Raw genomic sequence first — 17627 nt, 5'->3', positions numbered from 1 at the left:
GTACTATGAACCTATTCACACAGTGATTGACACACTGGCCAACCGACGGCCACTCCCCTTTAACTGTTGCGGTATCTAAGTCTCTATGAGACAGAGCAGAACAGTCAGAAAACTGAGAGAGGTGTTTACTAGGTTGCATGGCTGTTTGGCAGCAAAATGACAGGTGAACACACTGTGAGATGTCAATAGACATTGTTCAGCCACACAGTCACACCTGTTTCAAATGGCATCTCTCCACCCAGCCCACTCTCACTCACTCGTTCTCACTCCTCTGCCCTCCCAAACAAACAACAGAGAGAACAGAGGAAGAGAGCAGGAGGAGAGGGAGGAGGAAGAGAAGGAGGGGAGGAGAGGAAGGAGGAAGATAAGGAGGGAAGGAGAGGGAGGAGGAAGAGAAGGAGGGGAGGAGAGGGAGGAGGAAGAGAAGGAGGGAAGGAGAGGAAGGAGGAAGAGAAGGAGGGGAGGAGAGGGAGGAAGAAGAGAAGGAGGGGAGGAGAGGGAGGAGGAAGTGAAGGAGCAGAGGGAGGAGAGGGAGGAGGAGGAGAAGGAGGAGAGGGAGGATAGGGAGGAGGAAGAGAAGGAGGGGAGGAGAGGGAGGAGGAAGAGAAGGAGGGGAGGAGAGGGAGGAGGAAGAGGAGAAGGGGAGGAGAGGGAGGAGGAGTGGGAGAAGGAAGAGGAGGAGGGGAGGAGAGGGAGGAGGAGAGGGAGGAGGAAGAGGAGGAGAGGGAGGAGGAGAGGGAGGAGGAAGAGGAGGAGGGGGAAGAAAGCTGTAAGCTGTTAATTGTCAGCTTTGAAAGGACAGTGCAGAATTGTGTACACAAAAGAACACAGGGAATGAATGCTTAATTATCTCAATCAACAATGACATTGTCAAGCATATTTTGCCTAATAGATAACAAAACCCTCTTCAGTTATACATGGAACATCGGCAATAAAATATTCAGAAGAAAGCAAACATCCATGTTGTTGTGTCGTTGTAAATTTGAATCATGATAATATCTATCTAACGTAGACAATGTTTTGTAATTGGATGCAAATGAATCTCACCTATTCACCTCTGTCAAGTTAAACACAATGTTCTATTCCTTAAGTTAATGGGGAAATAAAAAGCAGTCTGTAGAGCAGATCTGTAGCAGTGTGACTGTAGAGGCAGCAGTCAGACAAGCATTACAACTATGTTCTTACAAGCTTCCCAAAGCTTTCAGTAATGAGAAGAAAAACACCTAAATCAACAGCAGCAGTACTTGGTCTCTCCCCTATTGGGTATTAAAACCAGAGAGGGAATACTAAGTACCTGGCACAAATGCCATCCTCTGGAAAAGGGTAATGCCAATGCCAGGCCCTGTATTCAACAAGCGTCTTAAAGTAGGAGTGCTGTGAATCAGCCCCCCCCCTGTCTATTCAGTCTAATCTAAAAGGCAAAACTGATCATAAATCAGCACTCCTACTCCGAGACGCTTGCTGAATACAGGCCTTTGGCTAACACAGAAGAGATGAATGGCAGAGATCCCATCCACTCCTCCCCTTCTGTAAGTATCACGCTTAAAATGGCAACAAACCCCAAGTCTCAAACTGTTGCAGATTAAGACATGAGCAGATAGATATTCATTCACTGGTTTCAAGTACAAACCTACCCGTCCCCCTCCTCCTCCGTCTCTCCCTCCCTCCCTCACTCCCTCCCTGCTGTCCCTCCAGGCAGGCAGCCATCCTCTCCCTCCCTCCCTCCTCTCCCTCCATGCAGGCAGCCCTCCTCTCCCTCCCTCCCTCCCTCCTCTCCCTCCAGGCAGGCAGCCCTCCTCTCCCTCCCTCCTTTCCCTCCAGGCAGGCAGCTCTCCTCTCCCTCCCTCCCTCCTCTCCCTCCAGGCAGGCAGCCCTCCTCTCCCTCCCCCTCTCCCTCCAGGCAGGCAGCCCTCCTCTCCCTCCCTCCTCTCCCTCCAGGCAGGCAGCCCTCCTCTCCCTCCCTCCTCTCCCTCCATGCAGGCAGCCCTCCCTCCCTCCCTCCCTCCTCTCCCTCCAGGCAGGCAGCCCTCCTCTCCCTCCCTCCCTCCCTCTCCCTCCAGGCAGGCAGCCCTCCTCTCCCTCCCCCTCTCCCTCCAGGCAGGCAGCCCTCCTCTCCCTCCCTCCTCTCCCTCCAGGCAGGCAGCCCTCCTCTCCCTCCCTCCTCTCCCTCCATGCAGGCAGCCCTCCTCTCCCTCCCTCCCTCCTCTCCCTCCAGGCAGGCAGCCCTCCTCTCCCTCCCTCCCTCCTCTCCCTCCAGGCAGGCAGCCCTCCTCCTCCCTCCCTCCCTCCTCTCCCTACAGGCAGGCAGCCCTCCTCTCCCTCCCTCCCTCCTCTCCCTCCAGGCAGGCAGCCCTCCTCTCCCTCCCTCCCTCACTCCTTCACTCACTCACTCCCTCCCTCCCTCCCTCCCTCCTCTCCTTCCAGGCAGGCAGCCCTCCTCTCCCTCCCTCCTCTCCCTCCCTCCTCTCCCTCCAGGCAGGCAGCCTTCCCTCCCTCCCTCCCCTCCCTCCCTCCCTCCCTCCCTCCCTCCTCCCTCCCTCCCTCCCTCCCTCCCTCCCTCCCTCCCTCCCTCCCTCCCTCCCTCCCTCCTCTCCTTCCAGGCAGGCAGCCCTCCTCTCCCTCCCTCCTCTCCCTCCAGGCAGGCAGCCCTCCTCTCCCTCCCTCCCTCCTCTCCTTCCAGGCAGCCAGCTCGGTGCTCCAGAGCAGTCATATTTAATCAACATCTTCATGGACAACACAGAGGATCTCCTCAGCCGCCAGACTCAGCGCTGTCACACTACGCTGTCACACTACAGTGCAGCATAATTGTCTTAGATCCCCTAATTCTCCCCGTCATTCTCCTTAAACGCTACAGAAAAGAAACACTGTTCCTTGACCCACATTGCTGTTGATCAGTGAATTATACATGATGTCACCATTTGATTCTTTTTTTTGCACGTCGGTTGTAGTTTAAGACCTAGGAGGCGCTTATGTTTGTAATAATTGTGTCTCTTTCTGCGCAGAGATCCGTCTGTCATGTCTCCCATATCATTGCTTATGATAGACAGGCAGACTAGGGGTTGTTACAGTGGTGCACAGAGCGGACAGTTTCTCAGAGCGGACAGTTTCTTAGAGCGGACAGTTTCTCAGAGCAGAGAAGAAAGAGGAGTGGGAAAACATAACCCAACTTCCAGCTACTGGATAAATTATCATGCTTGACAAGACAGGAACCAATTGCATAATTTAAAAAAAGACAATAGTGATGTTTGTTTAGTTTATTACCCAAATCACAATAGCTATTTGCTTGATATTATTTGATGGGATGACTGACAAGAGAAAACAACATTCATTGTTGCTTGTTCCAATGCCACACAGCTGGGGGTAAATTCCAAAGCCTTGTCCTGAAAGGTCAGGGGCAGGTCAAAATCAATAACAACAGCTTCTAGAAACCCATTAAATCAAACCTTTACAGAGACAGCTATACATTCGGCTCCCATAAATCAAGTCTACTCTTCCCACATGCCTCAACCTACTCATAACACAATGTGACAAAATACCTTCTCAAAAAATGCCCTTTCCACCCAGTCTCTGGTTCTCACTGCTCACCACATATACAGGTCACATGTAGGTCATAATATATACAGGTCATATGTAGGTCATAATATATACAGGTCATATAGAGGTCATATACAGGTCACATAAAGGTCATATACTGGTTATATACAGGTAATATACTGTACAGGTCATATGTAGGTCATATAGAGGGCATATACAGGTCACATAAAGGTCATATACTGGTTATATACAGGTAATATACTGTACTGGTCATATGTAGGTCATATAGAGGGCATATACAGGTCACATAAAGGTCATATACCGGTTATATACAGGTAATATACTGTACAGGTCATATGTAGGTCAAATACCAGTCATATACAGGTCATATGTAGGTCATATACAGGTCATATGTAGGTCATATACAGGTCATATGTAGGTCATATACAGGTCATATGTAGGTCATATACAGGTCATATGTAGGTCATATACTGGTCATATGTAGGTCATATACAGGTCATATGTAGGTCATATACTGGTCATATGTAGGTCATATACAGGTCATATGTAGGTCATATACTGGTCATATGTGGTTAAGATTCATACATGTCCAGTGCCTTCAGGAAGTATTCATACCCCTTGACTTATTCCACATTTTTTGGTGTTACAGCCTGAATTCAAAATGTATTTTCATTTTTTTTAAATAGCACCCAACCACACACAATACCCCATAATGACTAAGTGAAAACAAGATTTTGGAAATGTTTCCTGAAAACAGAAATATCTCATTTATATAAGCTGTCCTGCTGAAAGGTGAATTAATCTCCCAGTGTCTGTTGGAAAGCAGACTGAACCAGGTTTTCCTCTAGGATTTTGCCTGTGCTTAGTTCTTGGCTCACTAATCCTTGCCAATGACAAGCATACCCATAACATGATGCAGCCACCTCCATGCTTAAAAATATTTTGAGTGGTACTCTTCTTGTGTTGGATTTGTCACAAACATAACGTTCTGTATTCAGGACATAAAGTTAATGTCTTTGTAGTTTTACTTTAGTGCCTTATTGCAAACAGGAGGCATGTTTTGGAATATTTTTTATCATGTACAGGCATCCTTCTTTTCACTCTGTCATCTAGGTAGGTATTGTGGAGTAACTACAATGTTTGATCCATCCTCTGTTTTCTCCTATCACAGCCATTAACTCTTTATATTTTTATTTTTTAAATTAATACATTTTTATTTTACCCCTTTTTCTCCCCAATGTTGTGGTACCCAATTGGTAGTTACAGTCTTGTCTCATCGCTGCAACTCCCATACGGATTCGGGAGAGGCCAAGGTGCGTCCTCCGAAACATAAACGACCAAGCCGCACTGCTTCTTGACACAATGCCCACTTAACCCAGAAGTCAGCCACACCACTGTGTCGGATTAAACACTGTACACCTGGCGACCGTGTCAGCATGCAATGCACCCGGCACGGCACAGGAGTTGCTAGCGCGCGATGGGACAAGGACATCGATGCCGGCCAAACCCTCCACTAACCCGGACGATGCTGGGCCAATTGTACGTCACCGCATGGGTCTCCCGATCACAGCCGGCTGCGACAGTTCCTGGACTCGAACCCAGAATCTCTAGTGGCACAGCTAGTACTATGATACAGTGTCTTAGACCACTAGACGGGAGGCCTCTCAGTAAGGGTTTTAAAGTCACCACTGGCCCCATGAGGAAATCCCTGAGCAGTTTCCTTCCTCTACGGTAACTGAGTTAGAAAGGACACCTGTATTGTTGTAGTGACTGGGTGTATTGATACATCATCAAAGTGTAATTAATAACGTCATCATGCTCAAAGGGATATTCAATGTCTGATTTGTTTTTTTACCCATCTACCAATAGGTGTCCTTCTTTGCGAGACATTGAAAAGCCTCCCTGGTCTTTGTGGTTGAATCTGTTTGAAATTCACTGCTTGACTGAGGGACCTTACAGATAATTTCACACAGTCCATGCAACTTATTATGTGACTTGTTAATCACATTTCTTAATTAAGCTTGAATACTTATTGTCTCGAAACATTTCAGCTTTAACATTTTTAATACATTTGTATTTTTTTTAATCTAAAGACATAATTCCACATTGACATTATCTGATATTGTGTGTAAGCCAGTGACACAAAATCAATTTTAAATTCAGGCTGTAACACAACAAAATGTGCAAAAAGTCAAGGGGTGTGAATACTTTCTTAAGGCACTGTATGCATCAACATACTGTAACTCGCCAACCCGAGAGAGACTGAATTCATTTCCCTTGGCCTGAACACTCTGTGTCCTTCTGGGCCAAAATAAAGAGTCTGGCTGAGGTACACTAATCGGAGGGAACAAGCCTTATCCATGCTCTACAAAAAACACATTTCCCGACTCCAGACTCCCAAATACCTTTCCCGTTCCTTCAGACTGTTGTGGCATGACCCAGTGTTGAAGGCCTAAGAATGGACCCTCCATGTTTTTATAGGAGTGTGTCCAATCCTCCTGGCATGTCAGTAGCTTGCCTGCCCAAAGCGGACTTACACACAAACTCAACCATACAGGGTGAAGGATAGCCAAGATAGGATGGATGGGTTTTCAGTCTGAAGTTGGAGTTTAGAGGTCTTTTATCATCGCTTTGGTTGGATTTGTTTTGGTCGGCAGAGGAAAGAGGGAGTTTTATTTGGAAAGGGTTTCTGCTTTGAGGTATTCTGTTCACTATCTTTTCCCAGGAATGGGTTTGGGAGCTTTATCTCCTCTGGTTTTCCCAGCTGAAGGCAAAGGATGAGTTAAGGTGTCTCCGATGGGGAAGAGGAGCTATTCATACAGATAAGGCCCTGGGTGACTTGAGAATTGTCACAAGGCAGACAGACATACATGTCACAGAGCTCCAGAGAACCAGCCTTCCAGCACTACAGGACCAGGCAAGGGCAACACACTACAGAATACTCATCCCCATAACACTGTTCCTTCCTCGCTCTTCTGACTAAGAATTGCGTAACTATTTTTTAGATAACGCAAATCAGTGGAGGCTGGTGAAGGGAGGATGGCTCATTTGGCACTGATGGAAATGGATAAATTGTAAGAATTGCATGCTACATTTCCAAGTGAGGAAGAATAAAACTTAAGTCAATATAGTGTGAAGCAGCAAATTACACATAGTTTTTAAACTGGATGAAGAAGAGCTAATGGAGAGCAGTAATACACTGCTGCTTCAGGTTCTAATTGGACCACAGTCCGAGCAGTGGAGTAGAGACAAAGCTGCCGTTGGCTCAGAACTCTTTCTCACAACACATGAGCAGACTAGACTAGCCAATGCAATGCTGCTTGCCATGCCCCCACCATGAGTGGTAACCATGGTGACGGTGGCAGGGCCAGGCAGGGCGTCCATCCGCATCACCAGGGTGTGTTGTGGACTCTGTCAGCATGTGGCACATTGGCGTTCTTTACCTTATCTGCCACTGTGCCCAGCGCCCTGTTCCCCTGAAGCACCCCCACATACACAGGTGCACATGGGTTCTCTCCCAAATAGCACACTATTCCCTATTTAGTGCACTACTTTTGACCAGAACCCTATGTACCCTGTCAAAAGTAGTCCACTACATAGGGAATATGGAGCCATTTGTGACGCATACACTCTCACACTGTCGTCTGCCTGCTACTGACAGCTGCCCTTGGTGTCTGTGCTGTGCTCAGCCCCCTCCCTCCCTGCCTGCCTGCATGGCTCTCATCCGCTCTCTCCCTTTTGTTGCTCACTTATTGTCAACTTCCATACTAAACAAAACATCCTTCCATGACACAAACTAATTGATTATTGATGCTTCCAGGCCTAAACTGACTTATATTCAACCAAGACTGAAAGGGAAAATTCAGAGACAGAGACAATGCATTCAGTGCTTTCATGAAAACTGAAAAAGTCAAAGCATTTGAATGTAAAGCTTGAGCCTCAAGGTCTTTTTCCCCCTTTTTCAATGCTTTGATTAGGCTGTTGTGCTGCCTCGGGAACAGCCTCGTCTCGGCACAACAAATAGTGGGGTCTTGAGGTGGAGAAACAGCCTGAGGGTTTTGTTCTGGCAACACAAACAACCCAAATGTCAATTTCAGCCCCTTCTTGAATAATCAAAACAACCCTTATAGCTATGAGGTAATGCTTGGCTTGCTACTGGGTCTGACAGGCTGCCTGTGACTTACAGCCAGTGTGAGGGTCACTGACAAACAAACAGGCAGACTTGTTATTCCGCAGGTCCTGGTTCCATGATTGCTGTTCTTACCTCCGGCAACAGGGTAACTTTGTTACAGCAGGTAAAATATAGCATGGCTTGTGACAGGAGGGATCAGATAAACAGTGAGACTGGGTCTGGGCAGAGACATGTGGACATGGTGGTGAATGCCTAAAGGGCCTGTTCTGTGACTGAGAAAGAGAGCGAGAGGCTGACTGATGTATCGAGTGCGGCGGACAGATTGAGGCACTAAAGAACGGCTGAGGCGAGAGATCCTGTCCCATGGAAATGTGTCATGAAGGCAATTCCATGAGTATCTCAATAAAAGGTTCTCAAAGCCTGGGACCCAGCACCTCACACAAATTCCTTCAAGGTTACACCAATGGTGCTTTCTGAGGGTGTTACACTTTCCAAACACTCTGCTCTAACACGCTCCACTAAGTTACCTTTCTTTTCCTCCCCTTTTTATAATTGTACCTTTATTTAACCAGGCAAGTCCGTTAAGAAGAAATTCTTATTTTCAATGACGGCCTAGGAACAGTGGGTTAACTGCCTGTTCAGGGGCAGAACGGGGGTTTGAACTTGCAACCTTCCAGTTGCTAGTCCAGCGCTCTAACCACTAGGCTACCCTGCTGCCCCTACTTTAATGTACTGTCCATTTCTCCATCTGTTGGATTCAGTAGTTGGACAAAAGGCTTTGTTTCAGCTAGCTGGCAGGCCTTTGGGACTGGTAGAGGAGAGGGCACACTGGAGTTCAGCATTAGCTTCATTGCCGTCAATAGCCAGGGAGATGCATGGTGAGGTCTGGGGTTTGGACCCATTTTTAAAAAGAATGCTGATCTTGGACCAGGTCTCCCCTGTCAATGTTGTCTTATTCATTATGATCTAAAAGGCTAAACCTATCCTAAATCAGCACTCATCAGGAGTCTTACTTTGATAGTCTTTATGAATAAGGGCCCTGGACACTTTATCCTGCCAGAAAGAGGTAGGACATTAATGTTTCCCCCCTCAGCTTGGCCCTCTGATGAGCGAGAGAGACAGACTGGTTGGAGTCTGCTGCTCAACTGCTCTGTCTGAGGGGTCCAACTCTCCAGCCCTCCAACCTCCCACTGCAGGGCCTCTGCCAGCAGCACTGGGACAGACATGGGGAAACAACCTCTCTCATCTAGGGCTGGGCGATATGGTCAAAATATCATATCATGGCATTTTTCAAATTTGGACTTTATGTGGGTATTTTATGTTTTTGATTAATAAAGTTTCTACATTTTCTTTATGAGTAGTGGGTGACTCTAGAGTGGCAACACTTATAATATAATATAATAATAATAATATATGCCATTTAGCAGACGCTTTTATCCAAAGCGACTTACAGTCATGTGTGCATACATTCTACGTATGGGTGGTCCCGGAGATCGAACCCACTACCCTGGCGTTACAAGCGCCATGCTCTACCAACTGAGCTACAGAAGGATCTAAAATATTTCAATTGGTCTTTCTCCATTCTGATTGGTTTATACTGTTCAATTCAACATCAACCTAAAATAATTTCCTGAATTTCCATCAATTTCTGCACTCATTTTTGCACACACTGTATATTATTTTTTCTATTGTGTTATTGACAGTACGTTTGTTTATTCCATGTGTAACTCTGTGTTGTTGTTTGTGTCGCACTGCTTCACTTTATATTGGTCAGGTCGCAGTTGTAAGTGGGCACTTTAAATATAGTGTTGTTTGACATGACAACGAATGAAAATGCCATGGATGAGTTATTCTGACAGGGTAGGAACCAAAGTGATGTTCCGTGTTTCCTAAGGGACCCTATAATCTTTGGCTACATTACATTTTTATTCATATAGTCAACATATTCATGCTTTGCCTATTCCTCTGTAATTTAGACGATACTGTTGCACAAACAACATGCTGATTATTAGCTAACTACGTTTGCTCTGACTCAGTACTTTTATTAGCTAGCCAGCTAACTAGTGATTAGCATTAGTGGCTAACACAATTTAGCTTAACTTGCTAAGAAAATATAAACTAGCTGTTTGCTGATATAAGAAACACTAACTAATATTGTAATTATACATTTATTTAAATTAAGATCAAAGTGGAAACAAGATTGTAGCATGTGCTGCATTGTTTGAGTTTATTTTATTTTTACAGGGACAGTGCACATTAATCAACGTTTCAGTAAAAGTGCCATTTTTTTGCCAGCCAGGTAATTTTCAACCGCAGTCCCTGGGCAGGTTATGAAAAACAATTACAATATAGGCAATAGCAACATAGGACAAGCAAGACATTGACCATGCAGACTGTATGAAAGTGCCTCTTGGTCAAGCAACAACAAATGCGCTCCTTGAGTGACGGGGTGGGACCAGGTCTATGTGGAAAGTGGCGTGCAGAGAGCGAGACAGTGGAGAGGGATGACTCAAGTAGTGGAGTGAACTATCAAAATGAACGCTACACACGGTGTATCACCGTTATACCATTATAGGATGTAAAGTAAAAATCCAAACCGCTCCCGTGCATCAATACCGGTATATAGTAAAACACAGTATACCGCCCAGGCCTACTCTCAACACAATATCACACACACAGCAGTTAAAAAGGAAAAGCACCCACCTCGGACTCACAGGCTCTATGATTTCAGAAGCAGTACTTGCGGTCTTTGGAGACTTCTGGTGCATTATAGTTTCTGTGAATGTATTGGAAAATGTCATGCAGAGCAGTCACATTGATTTTCACTCCATGTGCTATGTGTTGCTCATACCGACTCCAGCTGCTATTTACCAATGTAGAGGCCTGTAGCCATCAACCTAAACTGGTCTCAACGATTCAGCAAGTCACTAAAGGCTACGCACACAACCACTCAACATGATGGAAACTACCACAGCATGACTAAGACTTTCAGGGTAGCCCTGGCTATAGTGACATAAAGAAGCACTTTTCAAATGCATTACATAATGAGACGTGCAAGGTTCAGTTCATTCCGCACATATCTGTGACTAGGCTGATGGATGAGTAGAACCCTTAGCCTCCCCCTCTTCCTAAATCAAGGCTATGAAAAGTATCGGAACACCCCCACATTGATGCAACATATCTGGGCACTGCTGCTGGCTACTGTCTACTCCTCTAAGTCCTCAGGGATAATTATGACTAACAGAAGCATAGCTATCTCTAAATAAGGTGGGCTGGACATGATGCTTAAAGAAGCTGCCTAGCAGGCAGATAATAAAAGCCTGTTGTTTGCAGGGTTGAGAGAGACTGAAAGCTCAGAGAACTCAGTGATATGGTTGAGGAACCTGTCTTGGGTGAGGAGCCAGCCTTTAAACAGCATGAGGAGAGAGATAGTTCTGCTTAACACCATACAACAACCACTTTCCAACTAAACACTCTCCCTGGCTACACTCCACTTGATCAATGTCACAGATGTTATAAGTCTCTCTTATGTCAATCTTCACATGGATACACCTTCCCTCTCTATCACACACACCCACACACATGCACGCATGTACACCCAGGCATGAGTGGAGTGTGTTTAGGTCAGAGTTCGAGATCTCTGTTGTGACAGCTGGACAGTTGACAGACTCCGATTAAACATTGCGGTGAGGGGGAGACCAATTGAACTAAACAAACAAATATGGTGAGTAGCCTACACTCAAGCAGATCATGTGGAGACCTAGATCTGCAAGGAGCAAGTGAACACACAGCAGCCAGCCTGCAAGGCATTGGAGTGCCTGTGTAGGCAAGCATGTGTGTGTGTGTGTGTGTGTGTGTGTGTGTGTGTGTGTGTGTGTGTGTGTGTGTGTGTGTGTGTGTGTGTGTGTGTGTGTGTGTGTATGTGTGCGTGTGCGTGCGCGTGCGCGTGCGTGTGTGTGTGTGTGTGTGTGTGTGTGTGTGTGTGTGTGTGTGTGTGTGTGTGAGGGAGGGGGGGTCTTTAAGGGGGAGCCTATTCCAGAATATCCAACCACTGAACATGTTTAGACTGTTCACTCGTTAAGAAATATGTCAAGGATTCCGCCTGCATGCATAGTGACTTGTCAAAATCTCTCAATCTAAACATGGGATGATGGGCCTGGCTACCTGGTAGAGGAATCCCAGCCAATAGAGGAGAAGCGAAGCCCGTGTGCACTGCATGCTGGTGACACTCACACAGCACATACAACAGCACAGAGCAGGCTATCTGTGCATGCACCTCTGTCACCACCACCACTATCCTACTCACTTGGTACTAAGTACAAACACCAATATGTATTATTAGGCTCTAAAGGCCTGACTGCTGATGGTATTGAGGAGATGCAGAGCAGGCTCTGTTCAGATCTTGCTCTGGTCTGCTTGATAGCTGCTGAAGTCTAAAGAGCAGTGGTTGGGGTCGACAGGGGACGCTCTTGAGCCGTCGTGCCATCCTGAGGAAGAGTCTCATCATCACAAGAAAGGAGACTTGGGGAACAGGGGCCAGGGTATACATTATACACTACATACGTGATGCTGTTCAGTGGTCTGCAGCTTTTGAATAGAAAGGAGAAAACCATGCTATCAACCATGCTACCATACCATGCTATCAGGCAGAATGGAAAAACTCAACATAACTGAGATACCGGTCATCTAAAAAGAGCACAGTACTTAATCAACACAGTGTTCATACTCCATGTGTGTACTACCAGAATGCTTTCAGGGAGTCCATTGAGATGCATCATTTACCCTTTCTAAAATAAAGCTGTTGAAAGTGGTGAACAAACCATCCTTAATCACATAAGACCTCCCGATTACCCTGCAGGAAAAAGACATGTACTAAACTGGCAAAAGCAAATCAATAGCACTGAGATTCTTCCTGTCCTGACAGCTGAATAAAATCCAATCAAAATGCTAGAACACATGTTGAGAGAAAGGGGAATGGAGAGATGGAGAGGAAATGGCAGTGCACGATCAACCAGACAGCCAACCAGTTTGATGGGAATTTCTCCAATGGAGGTCATTTCTCTGAGCTTCATGTAGTTAACCTTATTGATTAAAGAATGTGTGATGTTGAGGTTCTCAACATCTCCGCTTGCACTGCTCCTCTTAAAGAGATCTCTTGATGTGCTACATTGAGCAGGATGGCAATGCAATTTACTGTGTTCTTGTAGCTCACATAAAGAGATTATCTAGATATCATGTATTTCATGTACACTTGATTCCAGAAAACGGGAAAACGGGTCTGACTAAATCTGTGTCTTAAAATAATACAGTCATAAGGTGAGTGTCCCATTGCCCACACTGGAAATGTTAAAACTGGTAGTGTCCCACTACACAAACACACTGGTAATGTTATAACTGGTAGTGTCCCACTGCCCAAACACACTGGTAATGTTATAACTGGTAGTGTCCCACTACACAAACACACTGGTAATGTTATAACTGGTAGTGTCCCAATACACAAACACACTGGTAATGTTATAACTGGTAGTGTCCCACTACACAAACACACTGGTAATGTTATAACTGGTAGTGTCCCACTACACAAACACACTGGTAATGTTATAACTGGTAGTGTCCCACTTCACAAACACACTGGTAATGTTATAACTGGTAGTGTCCCACTACACAAACACACTGGTAATGTTATAACTGGTAGTGTCCCACTACACAAACACACTGGTAATGTTATAACTGGTAGTGTCCCACTACACAAACACACTGGTAATGTTATAACTGGTAGTGTCCCACTACACAAACACACTGGTAATGTTATAACTGGTAGTACCCCACTACACAAACACACTGGTAATGTTATAACTGGTAGTGTCCCACTACACAAACACACTGGTAATGTTATAACTGGTAGTGTCCCACTGCCCAAACACACTGGTCATGTTATAACTGGTAGTACCCCACTGCCCAAACACACTGGTAATGTTATAACTGGTAGTGTCCCACTGCCCAAACACACTAGTAATGTTATAACTGGTAGTGTCCCACTGCCCAAACACACTGGTAATGTTATAACTGGTAGTGTCCCACTACTCAAACACACTGGTAATGTTATAACTGGTAGTGTCCCACTACACAAACACACTGGTAATGTTATAACTGGTAGTGTCCCACTACACAAACACACTGGTAATGTTATAACTGGTAGTGTCCCACTACACAAACACACTGGTAATGTTATAACTGGTAGTGTCCCACTGCCCAAACACACTGGTAATGTTATAACTGGTAGTGTCCCACTGCCCAAACACACTGGTAATGTTATAACTGTTAGTGTCCCACTGCCCAAACACACTGGTAATGTTATAACTGGTAGTGTCCCACTACACAAACACACTGGTAATGTTATAACTGGTAGTGTCCCACTACACAAACACAATGGTAATGTTATAACTGGTAGTGTCCTACTGCCCAAACACACTGGTAATGTTATAACTGGTAGTGCCCCACTGCCCAAACACACTGGTAATGTTATAACTGGTAGTGCCCCACTGCCCAAACACACTGGTAATGTTATAACTGGTAGTGCCCCACTGCCCAAACACACTGGTAATGTTATAACTGGTAGTGTCCCACTACACAAACACACTGGTAATGTTATAACTGGTAGTACCCCACTACACAAACACACTGGTAATGTTATAACTGGTAGTACCCCACTACACAAACACACTGGTAATGTTATAACTGGTAGTGTCCCACTACACAAACACACTGGTAATGTTATAACTGGTAGTGTCCCACTACACAAACACACTGGTAATGTTATAACTGGTAGTACCCCACTACACAAACACACTGGTAATGTTATAACTGGTAGTACCCCACTACACAAACACACTGGTAATGTTATTACTGGTAGTAACCCACTACACAAACGCACTGGTAATGTTATTACTGGTAGTGTCCCACTACACAAACACACTGGTAATGTTATAACTGGTAGTGTCCCACTACACAAACACACTGGTAATGTTATAACTGGTAGTACCCCACTACACAAACACACTGGTAATGTTATAACTGGTAGTACCCCACTACACAAACACACTGGTAATGTTATTACTGGTAGTAACCCACTACACAAACGCACTGGTAATGTTATTACTGGTCGTGCCCCACAATCTGCTTCTCTTCAGATTGGAGTTAATTAGGTGAATATAATGAGCATGTGATAATCGACCAAGGCTGAGTGTAGTGGTTTGTTCTTCCAGGGATGCAATGTCCACCCTTGTGGCTGTTCCTGGGGTCAAACTGCTGTTTCACATTGAAACTGATATTAAAATAATTATGTGAGTAGGTCACGCTTTATATATACAAAAACTGATTTCACGAAGAAGAATCAATGTTTGATTGCATGGTCACAACGATTAATATTCTCTCCGTCAGTCATAGGCAGATGCAAGTTATTGTCATGCAAATGTAAGGCAATTTTTCTCCCTAAGACAACATTTATTTTCCTTTGGAGTCACTGTCATGAGCGCTTCCCGGGCGCTGTGTGTGTGTGACGGAAAATGAAGATTGGTGAGTGCATCTGCTGGTCCAGAGCTTCGACAGATGAGTCGTCTAGATTCTAGCTCATTTCAAGACTTGGGGAAAACGGTCACTGTTATTCAGTCTTGCAGCCAACCACATTATAATCGGAACCTTTATCATATATCAACAGCGTTATAGAATATTAACAAGTTAGAAGGATGGATGAAAGAGTAGACTAATCGGTGTCGGAGAGTACATTTAAAACCGTTATTCCAACCCCCTGACCCGGGTAATGCAGTAAAGAACACAAACAAGTTACATGGTGCAAAATAATCACATTTGTTCTCACGTGTTGGATCGCATATATGAGACACAAGGCTTAAAATAGGCACTACAATCTGTCTGTCCACTATAATGGACATTTTTATATTCACTCTGTGGAGCACTGCTCTAACTTACCGCTAATAGCAGGTTCAGTCAAGGTCAGCATTGCGAGCTGATGCTGGGGGAATCATTTGCTATAGATACTGGTCTGTTGATTATTGGAAGTAATTGAAAATACGTTGGGATGATAGTCAGTTAAAAATAACGGATAACTGATTTAATACTGCAGCTTAATAGAGGTCTTATAACATCAACCCAGAACAATGCAATATGAATATATTAGGATGGTCTGGATATCAAACTCAATCAAATTAGTTTAATGAGATGATGACAGCTGCATTATGATTAAAGGTTGACCGTGAGGTCAGAGTGGATGGTAAAGCCCAGAGCCATACATATGACTCCGGAAAAGCCCAAAATCTGGCTGAAAGGAGCTATGCGTAATTGTGGTTTTACGCACGAGTCTATAAGCTGTACAACCCAACCCGTATGCCTACATTTGTCTACACGTTCATTGAACAGTAACAGGTACCATTGGAAAAATAACAACACTGAAATTCATCCAATCTATTTTTGGGGCATTTTTTCATTCAGCTTAATATCCCACAACCTTGTAATAACCAGTCGTATTATTATCTACATCCTTCTTGTGGCAGACTAGACTACAGTTAATAATTTAGCAGAAGTGTCAAGGCAAAAGACACACAATTGTGCTGGTAGCCATCATCAGCATCGACATCGAAATGTAAAACCAAACTGATAATAAATTTAAAAAAACATAGGCTAAACGTTATCACTCACCTTTCGGTTTCAATGGGAGCTGCTGCTGATATTTTAATTCTGATCACACAAGCTGTGATGGTCTTCTCTTCGTTGAGGTGATGGAGTATTCTACTTACATCCACGGAAAAATCTACGAGTACCACGAGAAAGTCTGACGCCGCGTTCATCAAACAATTTAGAGTACTCCTATTTACTCCCAATTCCTATAAAATGTCGGATACCCAATGCCCCCTCATTTACATCCTAAAATCCCTAAAAGCCGATTCTAGGTTTTACACGGCTAATATTAGGTAAAACCACAATAACGAATCTATGCTGAAAATTCAGCGCGCTCAACTTCGGTTGACCGTCAATTTATTTAAATGGTAATTCACATGATACAGCGAATTCCTTCAGTTTACAGGGTAATGTCCTGTACTATGAATTCGGCTGTAGCCTCACTTGCCATCGGCGGGTAGGCTATCTTCGGTTTGCGTAGCAACCTTGCCGCACAAATGCACACACGCTTTCTCACAGGGCTGCGTTAGACTGGCATGGAAAGCTGCGGCGCACCCCGCCAGCGTACAGTACCGCTAGCAAACCACAGCGTTTAAACCCTGTACACTTCGGCAGCACGGACTCATTTGCATGGTGCATGTGTTAACTGTTTCAGTGCGGTGCCTCCGAAAAGTTGCTTGGCCATATGCTCTGCTTAGTGTCATTTGCGGCAATCAAAACAGACTCCAGTAAAAGTAGGAAGATAGTGTAGAGAACACAATAAAGTAATTATCTTTTGGGATAAATAATTTCCTTTTGCTCTGATTTCATCTCATTTATAGGCTATGGGAAAATATAATTTTATTATTGAAAGGTCACCATAAAGTGGGTACAATCTTTAAACGCTTTTATATAAGAAAGTATTTAAGATGTTTCAGTAACATTGGTCTAGCCTACCTGATGTTTCAGTTACATTGGTCTAGCCTACCTGATGTTTCAGTAACATTGGTCTAGCCTACCTGATGTGTCAGTTACATTGGTCTAGCCTACCTGATGTTTCAGTAACATTGGTCTAGCCTACCTGATGTTTCAGTTACATTGGTCTAGCCTACCTGATGTTTCAGTTACATTGGTCTAGCCTACCTGGTGTTTCAGTAACATTGGTCTAGCCTACCTGATGTTTCAGTAACATTGGTCTAGCCTACCTGATGTTTCAGTTACATTGGTCTAGCCTACCTGATGTTTCAGTTACATTGGTCTAGCCTACCTG

The 17627-nt window shown here is 44.7% G+C and overlaps 1 protein-coding gene across 3 annotated transcripts in view; it reads right to left on the bottom strand.

Moving 5' to 3' along the window:
* LOC124032168 (plexin-A2-like) overlaps positions 1 to 16909 on the bottom strand; it is a 582788-nt gene extending 565879 nt beyond the window's left edge. For all 3 annotated transcript variants that reach the window (XM_046344331.1, XM_046344332.1, XM_046344333.1), the window contains exon 1: positions 16400 to 16909. The gene's annotated coding sequence lies outside the window, so the exon portion shown is untranslated. The remainder of the gene's footprint in view (positions 1 to 16399) is intronic.
* Positions 16910 to 17627: the final 718 nt, after the last annotated feature.

Source organism: Oncorhynchus gorbuscha, linkage group LG03, assembly GCF_021184085.1.
Source record: "Oncorhynchus gorbuscha isolate QuinsamMale2020 ecotype Even-year linkage group LG03, OgorEven_v1.0, whole genome shotgun sequence".
NCBI lineage: Eukaryota > Metazoa > Chordata > Actinopteri > Salmoniformes > Salmonidae > Oncorhynchus > Oncorhynchus gorbuscha.
The sequence above is the reverse complement of the archived record's forward strand: the minus strand, read 5'-3'. Positions and strand labels throughout refer to the sequence as shown.